General features: G+C 36.9%; 1 long non-coding RNA gene across 3 annotated transcripts; it reads left to right on the top strand.

The window, feature by feature from the left end:
- Positions 1–11,921: 11,921 nt before the first annotated feature.
- Positions 11,922–15,596, top strand: LOC129921844 (uncharacterized). 3 transcript variants are annotated; one of them, XR_008773829.1, is made up of 6 exons: positions 11,943–12,010; positions 13,280–13,397; positions 13,792–13,930; positions 14,167–14,256; positions 14,908–14,996; positions 15,471–15,596. It is a non-coding gene; the product is annotated as an uncharacterized LOC129921844 (long non-coding RNA). The 3 variants fall into 3 exon arrangements; XR_008773827.1 differs by lacking the exon at positions 13,280–13,397 and having other exon boundaries at positions 11,922–12,010; XR_008773828.1 differs by lacking the exon at positions 11,943–12,010 and having other exon boundaries at positions 13,267–13,397.
- The last annotated feature ends 239 nt before the right edge of the window (positions 15,597–15,835 follow it).

Here is a 15,835-nt window from a genome sequence, read left to right as displayed (position 1 = left end):
TTGGGGTTAGGGTTGATGTGGCCAAGTAGTAAAGCGCTTGATTTCTGAACCGAGGGGTATCGGGTTCGAATCTCAATGAAACATTATTTTGAATTATGTGATTGTAGTGACCTAATACAATACTACATGAAGACATGTCTTGATGCTAGGTTTTATTGAACAAGAATGACAAAACTGTTCACAATAACACAGTACACATACACACACACAAGCTGACCTGGACACCATGACATTTTGACACACTAGAACAGATCAGTTCACAACACACAACAAGAAATATAAATACACAACATTAAAGTAAAGTAAAGGCAGTCGTTGTGCTGACCACATGACATCCTCGTTCATTAACTGTCAGTCACAGAAACAGATGACTTTTGATCATTTGTCCTATAGGTCGCAAGGTCTAATTTCTGGATCATTGGGCACCTCTGAGTCCAACCAGCTCTAATGGGTACCTGACATTAGTTGGGGAAAAGTGAAGGTGATTGGTCATTGTGCTGGCCACATGACACCCTCATTAACCATAGGCCACAGATACAGATGACCTTTATATCATCTGCCCTATAGACTACAAGGTCTGAAAGGGGTACTATACTTTTTCTTTTCTTAAATTCCACTATATCCAGAAGAGAAAAAGAAAGTAGTATAAACCAAAACCAAAACAGTTGTCACTCAAACATCAGGATTAAGGATGCATGTTACATTCTATCAGGACACAGTCAATGAATTATTTTTCACCTTTGAACAGGGCACAACATAATGAGGCAACACTTATTCTGGATGTTGAAACTAGTGAAACATGCCTTGTGGAGTTCCTCCAAAGAACACATCGCCTTGTTTTATCGTGAGGCCCAAACAAAATTCTGGCCCCCAACAGTCTTTAAGAAACAATAAACAGTAGAGATGGGCGAGTCAATTATTATTCGAATTACACGATCGAATTAACTGGCTATCAGCGAAGAAATTGTTTAAATTGTAAACTATTTTCTTTTTTTTTTCCGGACCTCCCCGCGGTCGCATGCGGACCACAGTTTGAGAACCAGTTCTTTATAAACAAACAGAATCCCACTCCTATCAAAGACCAGCTTAGCACTCGAACTTCTGGCCCAACACACACACACATAGTCTCCCCTGAATTAAAAAATGTTAACAACACAATTCTCATGTCTCACTCACAATAATAAACAACTTCCACACAGACTCACATCTTACACCCCCGTCTCCTGACATACTGTACTAGTGGAGAGGCTTTTTACAAAACTTAAATTGACTCTGTCCGTCTGGAAAAAAATCTGAACACGTTATTAGGCCTACTTCAGCACCTATTTTCTGATCAAGTTGAAACTTCACTACTGGAATTCTGTCTCCTCGCACCTTCGATATGGAGTCACGGAGGTCACGGTCTCACGCGTGACGGGGGGGGGGGGGTTGGTGGTCCCTTTGGCTCCCAGCGCCCCCCAAAATCTCGAAAACGCCCCCAAAGGGGCGATATCGCCCCGTTGAAGACCACTGGTCTAGACGATAGTGTGGAGCGCATAGAACATGACCGAGCAGCCATCTATATTGTGTGTAATAAAAAATCTAACCAATCTAGTTAATTAAAACTAGTTTACATTGATAATTAGCGATGATTTATTTCCATGTCTATCAACTAATATTAGATCAATCTAACATTTTTTTTTTTTTTTTTTTGTTCTTCTAATTAGATAATTCAGAAACCAGTGAATCTATTTCTAAACGTTTGCTGTTTCTCGCTCATGGATAGAACAGCAGGTAAAGTCAACCTTCTCTGTGTCCTAGAACTTCTTATATACTTTTTACTTCTGTCGACTTCCAGAATGATCGCAAGGCAGAAAAGGTTTGAGTTTTGTTCAGCAGATTCAATATTTGTGCCGCTCGTGAAAATCAATAAATACTCAAGAAACTGCTCTTTGCGAAACCTTTTACAATGATATATAAGGCATATTAATTAGTATTTAATGTTGGAAGGACTACTTCATAGAACAACAAATTCCTATATGAATCATAATATTCATAGCAACGGATGATAAACCTGAAAAAAAAATAATTCCAGTGTGTTTGATGATCACACAGGTCAAGGGCTGTTGAATAAGGGGACAGTACTGCTAGTGCACGCATGTATGACCTGTGCTGAGGTCATGTGACAGATAGCCTTTACGGGGGAGAGACTCAGTGTGTAAAGTCAGTGTAAAGAAAGGACAGTTGAGTCCAGGACAGCAAGAGAAAAACTGTGCAGTACCTTGAGAGTCCTCGAAGATGTAGCTGTACGAGCTAGAGAGACTTGTAGAGATTAGTTAGGCAGTTCTGTTGTGAAGAAAAGCATTTCAGTTAGTGTAGCCAATTGTTTTTATTGGCTGTTGTTGGTGTAATTTGTCATTAAACCGCCACTTTGTTTATTGAAGCTCTTGTAGTCAAGTTGTTTTAGATGTGTTGTGTTGTTGGCAGTGTTTGCAGAAGGCTTGATAGAGAAGATCGTAACAATATAAACACACACATACACAATCCATATTAAGCCCACCAAGTGAAAAACAAATAAGCGAAAAGTTTCGCTAAATACTCAGAACGTGCGAAGTGTTTGGGAAACACTGCACTAGAGACATAATAGCGCTGACTTTGATTTAGGTTTTCCTTCAGTGGACAGTGACTTGAAATTCCCATCTCTTAAAAATTAATATATGAACAAGAAAACATAAAAAAAATACTTTTTGAAAAAAAAAACTACAAAACTTTTTGACCAAACAGACAGAGTTGATATAAGCTTTGTACAAAAAAAATGTGTGTGGGGGTGGGGAGGGGGAGTATTTGAAAATCCCCACGGACCCCCCACTTGAGAAAGCACCCAAATTAATGTGTTTTTTACATTAAAAAAATATTACGCAAAATACAGAGGCCTCAAAAGAGGTCAAGCCCTGGGCCCCCCAAGGATGGAAAATTCCTAGCTACGCCCCTGGTGGCCGCCTGTTCGAGTGATATGCACTTCAATGCTCGTCGTCAATGACGTCATCCCCCCGACGTCACGCATGAGGTTTGCCCTGCAATGAATGATCTTCATTTCAAAAGAAGTGTCCGAAAATTAAAAAAAAAAAAAACCATTACTTACACAATAAACCTGTTTTTACAAAGCGTATACCAAATCTTGTCTGGTAAAAAGTTTGAACACGTCATTTCACCCATTCCCATTCTTGGATCAAGTTGAGTGAAACTTTTGCACAATTATTCCTTGGCGAAGAAAATACATGAATCAATAACAAAATAAATAACAAATTTGTACTGGGGCGTGGTGGCTGATTGGTTAAGAGCTTGGCTTCCAAACCTAGGGTCCTGGGTCCGAATCTTGGTGAAGACTGGGATTTTGAATTTCGGTCCACCCAAATCTAATGGTGACCTGACTTAATTTGGGAAAGTAAAGGCGGTTGGTCATTGTGCTGGCCTCATGACACCCTGCTCGTTAAAAGTTGGCCATAGAAACAGATGACCTTAACATCATCTGTCCCATAGATCGCAAGGTCTGAAAGGAAAACTTTCCTTTTACAATATTGAAATGTATAGTTGCGAATGTGGAGTTCTTCCCCATACCATAGAAAAGCTTTTTAAAAAGTATTTTCATATTTTGCCTTTTTTATGTTCCTATTCTTGTCCAGATAGTTATCCAGTACTTCTGAAAGACCTTTTTGTTCCAAGTAATTTGCATTGCTGATGAGGAGCAAGATCACTCAAAGTAATCTATGTGCGTATTCTGAAATCCAATATGTTCATTACAAACTTAAATTGCTGTAACAAAATTTATCTATTTATCTATCACATTGACTTTTTCAATGAAAAAACATTTTTAAACGAATCATCTGAACATGTTAAAATGTGGGGAAGTTAATAGCGTACACAAATTCTACGTTCAAACTATGTCAGCATAGCCTAGGGCCTGGCCTAGATTATTGATCTATATTTGTTTTGTTAGTATTCCCCCATACTTAGATCGATCTCAAATTACATAATTCGAGATAATTTAAAATTTAGAGCATTTAAAGCGAAGACCAGGAAGTGAGAACTTAAAATTATAAATACGAATTACAAAAAAAAGATTACTTCCGCAAGAAGTTTATCTTATTGACGTCTGAAACACAAACATGGCAAGCTATAGAGTCAATATTTAACCATTTGACAACTAGAGTGGCCGTGAGTCGCCGCTACTGGTGGTCAACTAGCCGGAGGAAATTCCAGCTACCCTTCGCGTGTCCCTCTGGTGGAAACGTCTAGTGGTGGAAACTCCGGAGGAATTCAGCTACCCGTCGCCTCAGCGTGGCCCTCCGATGGAAACGTCTAGTGGGTGGAGACTAGATAGTCAAAGTACGAGTAGTGAACCAGGCCCGGCCGGGCTTCCCTGGGTGAGCTTTTGTTGTTTTTTTTCTCTCGCTCGGTGTTGGGATGGAAAGAACGCCCGGAACCCAGTCCAATAAGTTCGTCACGCCGTTCCACAAGGGGGCCGTCATCAGTGTCCCGTTAGCTGGAGTGGCGGTCCTTGCACGGAACAGTGGCGGTTACAGTATAGGAATATGAGACAAGCTCCCCTCAGTTAGCACTGTTCTCGGCCACTTGTAGCGAGTGGGGCCCAGGAACGGGGACTGTGCGCTGTGTACACGTCACGCAGGGCAGGTCTTAGGCCACTGCAACCTATGCGGCAGCAGTGGGCCCCGCACTTTCATAGGCCCCGCGCTAATATTAAGTGTATATTATTAAAATAAACCATTACAACTTATATATCAGGGTTCCCTCGGTATCCGGATTTTCTACGGGCTCAAGAAATTTCCTGAAAAAAAGACAAAATTGTCATATTGGGATGTCATTCAATTACTCGAGGTCAACAATTCACGAAGATATATTGAACAATTTGGCAATATTTGCTATTGCTTTTGAGCGTGATCTATGCAAGAAACAAAATTTTGAGAATATACTGTATGACTTCGCTACACGCAAGGTTCGTAAAGTTAACTTGCTCGAGGTATTTTACTTGGTAAAGAATGAATAAAATGCAATTTGCACTTATTATCTTTATCCTTACCAGACTGGGCCCCGCACTATCCGTTTCGCATAGGGCCCCGCAATTGCTAGGACCGGCCCTGACGTCACGGTCCGGTCTGGCCCAGTCAATCGATATGGCCGTCTACCGTTGGGAGCCATCAGACAGGACAGGGGTGAAGAGCCCCACGTCCAGGCCTGGTAGTTAGATACAAGCCTTTCTAACCACCAATGGGATAATGGCACCTACGGCGTCGACGCCCTTCTGGACTTCACTGAAGGTAGACAACTAAAGCGTGACCTCTATGTCGAAGGCGCCGACTCGAGTCGCCGATTTTGGGTTGTTTCGTTTACGCACGCACTGCTAGTTTTTAAATAACTTAAATAACTATTTATACCCTTACTAACTCTGACCTAGAAGAGCGATAGTGAAGCTATTTTTTAGATGTTTATCTGTATCTCTCTGCAGTGGACTGCAGCATGTTGGAATGGATTTTTTAGATTTTTTGAAAATTACTTTTTTTTTGCTAGCCTTTAAAATGGAACATATTTAGGCTTATGTGTAGGCTTTAATAGAATAAGATTCTAATGGGAATATTAATGTTTCAGCTGTAGAATATGGATATAAATAATGATTCATTGATTGGGGTAAGTCAAGTAATCAAGTTTGTATTTAAAATTATTTACTTAATTTAGAATTTCAATTTATTCTAGGTCTCGGGACTAAGCTAGGTGTCTACTCAGGGTCTAGACTAGATCTAGATCTAGACTAGGTACTTTGATAAAAATTTCAAACTCAATATATTGTAATGAAACTGATATAGTTAGATAGAGCTCTTTAAACTGAATTTATTGATAAGATAATTAGAACAGAAGTTGTCAGAAGTTATAGCAATTTTAGTGGCGAAAATTTTGCCTATATTTTTAAAAATATTTCGTGACCGAAAAAGGGAAATTTTGCAATAAAAATGCTGTAATTTATAAACTATTTGAGTTATTTGCATGAAAATTTCACAAGAAATGCATGATTATGTCCTGATATTTATTTTACTTTCAAACAAGGGATAGACTTTGACGAAATTTTCTTATTAATTTTTAAAGTGAGGTTACTTGTAAAAAAGAAACGATCGACGAAGAAGTACTTTTTCACATTTCAAAGACTGTAACTTTTGAACCATAAGAGATAATTGAATACAATTTTAAACAGAGATGCTTGATTACCTGTTACTACTTATTTTACCTTTAAATTATACATAGAAGTCCAAGAAAATATTTTACACTTCATGACGAGGCACCACGTGTCAAAAAAAAAGACAGAAAAAGTACTTTTTTTCTGTTAAAAAGGCTGTAATTTTTTTAATTTTCAGAGATATATGAATACAATTTTCAGCACAAATGCATGAATTTAATTGTGTTGTTCTTTTCATTATTTTGAAACCTGAGATTGACGTTAGCACAAAACTTTTTTTGGTTATAGAACTGTGGCAACAGTAAGTAGATGTAATAAGTCACCAGGTCGAAAATAATTTTCCAATCAATATGAACTATTTTGCTTGCCCTCAATGATAGTGGCAGAATCTGTAAAAGTATTAAATTACATCCCTGTCTGTTGCTGCCACATTAGAGTGAGCTCTGCGATGCTGCCAGGTGTCAAAGTTAGTGTATCATCCAATACATCTTAACTACACCACTACTGCTCCCTGCCTCTGCATCATCAGTGTATGTTTTGTTTGTTTTACATGTTCCTGATGTTCCTTCAGAGTTGAAGATAGTTACTTCCTAGTCCAAACCTTCGGCTGGACGACGGGGGAGGGAGCGGGCAAGCTTTGAACGCGGCACTATAGGTAAATCCAAACGACAATCCAGCGCGCAGACCGCACGACCAGGCAGCCATCCATCTGACTATCATGTCACCACACTCACCACCTCGTAGCACACCACTGCCAGTTACATCCATGATGAAGTCCATCCACCTACTAGATAGATTTATATAGAGAGAATATAGAGGATTCAGCTATTTAGGCAAGAATGGCTATCCTAACCTGTACTATACTACAAAAGATCATCTGTATTAGAAATTTATTAAATTAATTTAATAAACAAAAAACAAAAATTTAGTTAATGTTAATATAGAATTAAAATCGGAGTTTATTGATGCCTAAATATAGAGACTGTCTGAAATAAATTATTGTCTCCGGAATAAAATAATGTGGGTCAAATTTGTCTGCATTAAATGAAAACAATATAGAAATGCAGATCTTAGAGAGGAAGTGGAGATGGATTGGTCACACCCTTAGAAAAGATACCAGCAACAGAGCTAGGCAGGCCTTAGAGTGGAACCCCCAGGGAACAAGACGCAGAGGAAGACCAAAAAGAACATGGCGACGCAGTGTACTTGAAGAAGCAGAGAAGACCGGGAAGAGCTGGGACACCATCAAAAAGCTAGAAAGAGACTGTGGAGAGTGGCGTGTTTTTGTCGAGGCCCTATGTTCCATGAGGAACTCAAAGGAGTGATGATGATGATGATGAAATGAAAACACATGGCCTCTTTGCCCTTAAATATAACAAATATAGGTTAGGGGTACAAATATAAGTAGTCATCCTTATTCTCCTTAAACTTAAACTAAAGAAGATTTTGATACTTATTTCTTTTCTATGTCGAAACATTGTCAAATAATGCGCTGTCAAAGTCAAACTTTGAAATTTTAGCCTATAGGTGTCCAAATAGCATAAACTACTCTAGATCTAGTTTATAAAAGATCTATTATAATTTATTATTATTTATATAATAATTACTATAGATCTAGACAATCACAATAGTCATTATTATCATAATCATTATACTATGACTATCTCACACTATCTGTCTATACTATTAGTCTGAGTATAGTCACTAGACTATACTTAATTATAATACAAAAATAGTATGACTATCTCACACTATCTGAGTATCTGTCTATACTATTTGTCTGACTATACCATCACTATTGTCACTAGACTATACTTAATTAAAATACTACTATTTTATACTATATTTTTTCATACTAAATAAAATTATAATATAGTTAATGGACCTCATTCACCAATCGTAAACAAACAACATTTAGCCACGTGATTATCTATATCCTCTATACAAAGTATGCCATCCATAGTGGCTGTCACGTGATACATATTTTTTATTGTTTTATCAATATTATGCCATGGCTAAATGTGTTTATTTACGATTGGTGAATGAGGTCCATTAATATTATTTATACTATATTTTTATATTATAGAGTCTATACTTTATTAAATTATAGTTGTTACACTACTAACTAGTTATAGATCTAGACAATGTAGTCATCTAGTCAGTAGATCTATGTTATACACATTATAATAGTATTATAATTATACCGTTTAGTCAGTTTAGTATAGATTTCTATAGATCTAGATCTAATCAATCTAATCTATCTCTAGAGATCTATATATTATTATATAATAGATCTAGTCTATATTAATCCTTTCACCACTAAACAGTTGTCAGAAACTATCTATCACCAAAGACAGGCTTAGAGAAGGGATGTATAACTCTGTATCAGTTATTTTAAAAAATCAATTTTATGACTAATTTCACAGGAAAAAACTAATTAGATCTAATAAAACCTAACAAAAATGTCAAAAACATTCTTTTTATAATAGAAAAAAATACAATAGAGTCGACCTAGGAATACTGTTCAGAGTTGTATAACTTTGAAATCTCAGGAGATCCAGAGATACTAAATGTCCAGGCAGTTTCCAACATTGATGACTATCCGATTCTTCGCTCAGAAGTAGCAGCAGCAGTAAAAACCCTGAAAAAGGGAAAATCAGCTGGAGTTGACAACATTCCTGGCGAACTTCTTCAGGCGGGAGGAAAAACTATGATAAACGCACTCTATATGATTGGCAACAAGGTCTGGCAATCAGGAGATTGGCCCAAACCCTGGACCCAATCACTCATAATAACCCTTCCAAAGAAAGGCAACTTACAACTCTGTCAAAACTATCGCACCATCAGCCTCATAAGTCATCCCAGCAAAGTACTGTTAAAAATCATATTAAACCGGCTAAAACTGATAGCAGACAACATCATATCAGAGGAACAAGCAGGTTTTAGACAAGGTCACAGCACAACGGAGCCAATCCTAAACCTCAGAATACTCTGTGAGAAATATCTCCAACACCAAGAGAATCTTTTCCATGTCTTTATTGATTTCAAGAAAGCTTTCGATCGAGTATGGCACGGAGCACTCTGGGCGACAATGGAAAAGTACAACATTAATAAAAACATAATCAAAGTTATCCAGAACCTCTACAAGGATGCCACCAGTGCGGTGTACTTCAACAATAATATTGGTTCAAAACCACAGTTGGAGTAAGACAAGGCTGCCTACTGTCACCAACACTCTTCAATATCTTTCTTGAAAGGATAATGGAAGATGCCCTCGAGGGCTATGAAGGTACTGTTAGCATTGGAGGAAGAAGAATTACTAACTTGCGCTTCGCAGATGACATTGACTGCCTAGCAGGGACAGAAGAAGAACTAGCTGTCCTGGTGATGCGCATTGACAAGACTGCCGCAGCATATGGCATGCAAATAAATGCCGAAAAAACTCAAATTATGGCCAATAGCCATCAGGGCTTTAAAAGAGGCTTCAGTATTGGAGGTGAAAAGCTAACTAGTGTTAACAGCTTCAAATACCTCAGAGCTATTGTCTCAGATGAGGGAACAAAACCCGAATTATTGGCCCGAATAGTACAGTCCACAGCAGCCCTTTCGAAACTTAAAATAATATGGAAAGATAAGGGCTTAGCCCTCAGCACCAAAATCAGACTGATGCGCTCTCTGGTCATGGCCACATTTTTATATGCTTGCGAGTCATGGACGTTGAATGCAGAGCTTGAGAGGAGGATCCTAGCAATGGAATTGAGATGCTACAGAAGGATCCTAGGCATCACATTCAAAGACCGCATCACAAACCAAGAAATCAGAGACAGGGTTACTGTAGCGATCGGAGCCCATGATGACCTGCTAACTATTGTGAAAAGACGAAAGCTTAAAACCTTTGGCCACATTACAAGATCTACGGGGCTCGCAAAGACCTTCCTTCAGGGAACAGTGCCAGGGAAAGAAGAAGAGGCAGACAGAAAAAGCGATGGGAGGACAACATTAAAGAATGGACAGGCCTGCCATTGAGAGAGGTTTTAAACAAGGCAAAAAAAAGGGAGGAATGGAGAAAGACAGTCGACAAATCTTGCCTGGTGCCCCAACGGTCCAACAGACTAAGGGATAGGTAAAGGTAAAAAAGTAGGTCTAGATCTAGGCATTTAACTACATTCAATGTACCAAGCTCACTACAAACATTTGCCCATTTATTCTCTATGAAAAAAACAAACAAACAAATATAATATAAGATCATTAACATTGATGTCCAAAACTGGCTGTCTGAAATAAATTTTGGTAAGAAAATCATAATTTAATTCAAACACCCTATTATTTTTGTAGTATAAAATCAAACAACTTGGCTTATGAATCAAATAAAACAGCTCCAAAAAAACAGAATAAGTATTGCCGGGCTCATTAGCTTAGACTTAGCCAACCAAAAAATATAGTCTTAACCCTAGGAAGAGGTAAAGTCATCCGGGTAACATAGGAAAAAACAAAAACCTGATGTAGACATTTGAAATTCTTTTTTCTTTTACATAAAAAGACAACTAAATGGAAGGAAATTGGGTCAGAATCATTGGAAATGGACATGCTAGTTTCATTAAATATCAAAAAAAAGATTTAATGACCACAAAAACAGCTAGTGTCTGAATTCATGTAATGTCCGGATTAAATAAACTACTCTAGATATTATATTAGATCTATATTACATTATTAGTATATAGATTCTAGTTTCTATATCTATCTCTCTCTAACCTCAAGAACCTTTATGATGGTTTCACCTGTCAAGTAACCCACTGTGGCAAGCTGTCAGAGGAATTTCCAGTCATGGTTATTATTTTATTGGGGATCCCATAATGTCTCATTACAGTCCAAATAGATTCTCTGTCGACACTATCAAAAGCTTTTTCAAAGTCAACAAAAGTTGCATATAGAGGAGATTGCCATTCGACACATTGTTCTACAATTATCCTGAGTGTAGCTATTTGGTCAGCACAAGATCTCCCTTTTCTGAATCCGGCCTGTTCTTCCCTTAGGTGTTCATCACATGCTCCCTTTATTCTGTTTAGTAGGATTCTGCTAAAAATCTTGCTTGGTACTGACAGCAAAGTGATGCCTCGCCATTTCTCACATTGTGATAGATCTCCACTCTTTGGTATTTTTATTAGCAAGCCCTATAGATTGCAAGTTTTAAAAGGCATTCTTATTACATTTTAATCCGCAACTATTCTAAAAATTATAATCATTTTTTCAGACATTTTTTCTTTTCTGAGCCACTAAATTGATGATTATGTTAAATCAACAATTGATTTTAAAATAATATTTCTGATTTACTTTGATGCAAGAAAAGGCTAATATTATAAGCAATACGTACTATAGTCAAATTATGCACTTTTATAAAGTATGCTAAGCAGGCTTAAACAAAGCATTAAAAAAAGAATATTTGCTATTGATCTTTTAGAAAATGGGGCTATCTATGTTATAATTTTAATGAAGATTTTTTTGTTTTTACATTTTATCCTCAAATTTAAATTAAAACTATGTCAATAGCTATATGTCTTCATAAGTTATAACTAATTTAACATGTATTTATCTTTGGAATGTTTGTAAATTGTTTTACATGTTTCGGATGTCCCTTCAGAGTTGAAGCTAGTTTACTTCCTAGTCCAAACCTCCCGCAGGGTGACGGGGGATGGGAGCAGGCAGGGTTTGAACTAGAGACCATCTATAAATCCGATCGACAGTCCAGCGCGCAAACTGCACGACCTGGCAGTCAGGATCGTTATCTGGGTAAATATTGTCTGATAAATTGAAATAATGCTTAAGTCTAGAAGAAGTAAAACTATGGCATGCATCCTATTCACCTAAATTAATTCCACTAACTTCGATAGTAAAGCAGTTTACTTGCTATGTTGTGAGTTTTTTTTTTTAAAAAGATTTTAAAATATGAAACATTTGTTGGTGCTCCTGCTCTGACACTGAAAAAAAAGTAGGTCTGTTGAAGTTAATGAATAATAAAAACAAAGAAGAATATCCAGATTATACATGATTACATTTTGTAGTGTCATTCAATAAGGAAATCTACTTGAATTGTAAGCATGTTTCTAACCCTAAATATTTACTATATAAATAAATTATGGCTTTCATTAGCGCTACTTTCATGCTTATAGCATGCTCAGAGCACTATGGTCCAATCTCATTTGTGGACCAGTAGGAGTAGGTTTTCTAACTGCCTTAAAGCACTCAGTAAACACAACTCAACTCGAGTTGTGTGTCGAACCTCTTGCCCCCTTCATAGGCAGCCAAGCTAAGCCAAGTTCAAGCATAGTTGGCCTCTTGACCACGCTTCCTACTAGGCTCGATTGGTTACCTTGGTTGTGGAAAAGGAAATATTTAAAGTTCTTGAAGTGTTCAGTATCCTCATTTTGTAATTAAACCTGATGCATAATGGACATTAATATTTTTACTTTATATTTTCATATGTTTCCAACTGTGAATTGCCTCTTACTTTAAAATTTAGCTCTAGCTGGATAACTTTGTGCAATAGAAAAATTATGTTTAGATTTTGGAAATTATAATTTATGTGCTACATCTTAAATTCACTATATACTTGTAGAACTATTGCTTGGAATCTAATTGCAAGTTTCTACTGTCGACTGTCATACTAGATATGGTCTTATGACTGCATTAGAACCGAAACTATAATGGAATCTAATTGCAAGTTTTTACTGTCAACTGTCATACTAGATATGGTCTTATGACTGCATTAGAACCGAAACTATAATGTTTGCCCCCCCCCCCCTCCCTCCCTTCATATGGAAAGCAGGTAAATCTTTCATTTAGAGCCAAATTATATAACCCTTACCGTATTTATACAATAAAAGTGTACTGAGCATGTTATAGTAGAAAGAAGACACATTATAGAAATCTTATACATAAGAATTTGGATACCAAGAAAAAAAATCTTTTCTCTAGTGAAACTAGATCTGTATGGATAATGGTTTGCTTTTAATGTTTAACAATGCAGCCAATCAACCTTACTGGTACATCTGGTAACAGGTACATCTCTTATGGCTAAAATGACCAGTGTGTGTGTTTTGTATCAAGGATATGCATGTTGTTGGTTTTGAAAAAATGTTTGATGTGACTGCCAAGGCTTTTTACAAATCTTTTGTATGTGTGTATGTGGTTTTTTTTTTCTATTTTTTTTAAATTTTGTATTGTAATCGGAATTCTTAAATGGTGGGAAAAAAATGTAAACCACTATTTTGACTGTCAAAAACAGTAAACCTAAAAAAAATGAATTTTGTAGTTTTAAACAAATTGAATCACACTTATAACATATATAAAATATAGATTTATAACATATTGAATCACACTTATAATACATACAGGCTTGCTGCCTGGTCGTGTGGTATATTATTTGGACTTCTCGATGGTCCTGGGTTAATACCCTGCCTGCTGTCATCCTGCTGGAAGTTAGGACTAGGAAGTAAATTATCTTCAACTCTGAAGGAACAACTAAGATATGTGAAACATTTTACAAACATTTTTTTGTCTTCCTTTCTCAGCACATACAACTCAATTTACTTCTATTGGCTGGAAATATTTAAAGCATGACAGTGGCATAGGTAAATTACCAAATAGTGGATCTTATGTTGGATTGATCAGCCCTGATGAACTGACCTGACCATTGTAATTGAAACCATAGTGAGTAATAATTTCTTAAAAGCACTCTTCTTACCTCCCTCCCCTCCCCTTAAGATTCTAAAGAAAAAATTTGTCAGCATGTTACATTACTAGACTGTAAGACTCTTTATGACATATCTGTCAGACATACCTACAGGTTGGAAAACTTATCTATTTGACATACCTAGATGACATATTAACTCTGATTAATAAAAGAAAAAAGTTTTTCAGACACAATCACTTTATTTGTATTTCAGACTCATGACCACTCTATCTGTATAGGTCCTGGTATACCCTGGGATGATGTTCACCCACAACTTTTAACTTGAAATCTTAAAGGAAGTTTTGTAAGTATATTTCATTAGATTCTTCTGCTTAAAATAATTTATAACAATAAAGAAAAAGTTAAAGACTGCTATTGCATGAGGCTTGTATTTAAAAAAAAAAAAAGAAAATATAATTACTGACAAATGAATTCAAAAGTTTGATGTCAGCTGGCAGAATATGAACCTGGCACCATTATTATTATTATTATAGCTTTTATATAGCGCTACTTTCATGCTTATAGCATGCTCAGAGCGCTTTTTGGTCCAATCTCATTTGTGGACCGGTGGGGGGGAGGGGGTATCTAGGAGTTGGTTTTCCGTGCTGCCTTTGGGCGCTCAGTAAACACATCTCTGCCCGAGTCGGGTGTCGAACCTCGAGCCCCCTTCTAGGTAGCCAAGCCAAGCCAAGTTCAAGCGCACTTGGCCTCTTGACCATGCTTCCCACCATTGTGAAAGGTAATCCAGTGTGCATACTGCACAACCAGGCAGCCATCCAGTCTTAAAAAGAATGTGTTAATTAATCATTTTATTTAGTTTTAAATTAGACTGTTTTATGTTTTATTTGTATCTCTTTTCTATGGACTTTCTTTTGTTTTAACAATAATTTATTACCAGTTATATAAATTTAGTAAAATGTTTGCAGCTAAATATCACTACCATTGTTATCTTTAGGCTAAACTAACAAGCATGAATGTCTGGTACAGTAAGATAGGGTTAATGGTCAACCTGACATTATGGTTCATTCATTGGGACAGCTAATGGTGAGTCAATTCTATTTTTAAATATTAAATTAATCTGATGAATTCCTTTGACACTTTTTGTATTACGTATCAAACTTGGCAGTGAAACAAAGACCAAGGAAAAGAAGCATAACTTAATTTATTTAGGTGATAGAGTAGCAGAGTAGGCCTAAAGTGTCTAATGCAGAACATTCTCAGGACATAAGCAATGTATTCATATCTTGTACCTTTGCTGAAATGTTAACAGACAGAAATTTAAAGTAGGGAATCCACCTGGGAAATAGTTTAAAGAGTGTTGGTAGACAAAAAGATTTTAAAAAAATAACCATAGACTTGCAATGAAAAAAAAAAGAGCCTACTGCTGTGCCACACCAGTTGGTTAAAAGAAAGACTTAGCAAAAGAAAATCTGGAGATGCTTTAGTAATAAATAAGTCAGCACTTTAATATTGTATTCATATATATATATTCATATTATCACATTCCATCTTTCACAGTTTGTGTCTGACCAAGCAGTTCTCAAGTTAGGGCTTGATGAAGTCTACAAACTGACCACTATATCTACTGGACAAAAAGGATCATATTCTGACCCCCTCCCTCCCAACCATTTTCTCTGCCTTATCACAAAAAAAAAATTTAAAAATGGAGGCGCCATGGTTAAACAGTAAAGAGCTTGGCTTCCAAACCATGGGTCCTGGGTACAAATCCTGGTGAAGACTAAGATTTTTAATTTCTGGATCTTTGGGCGCCTCTGAGTCCACACAGCTCTGATGGGTACCTGATATAAGTTGGGGAAAAGTAAAGGCGGTTGGTCATTGTGCTGGCCACATGACACCCTTGTTAACCGTAGGCCACAGAAACA

The sequence above is a fragment of the Biomphalaria glabrata genome, chromosome 11 (assembly GCF_947242115.1).
Source record: "Biomphalaria glabrata chromosome 11, xgBioGlab47.1, whole genome shotgun sequence".
NCBI classification, from domain to species: domain Eukaryota; kingdom Metazoa; phylum Mollusca; class Gastropoda; family Planorbidae; genus Biomphalaria; species Biomphalaria glabrata.
Note: the sequence above shows the minus strand (reverse complement) of the source record. Positions and strands in the feature narration are given on the sequence as shown.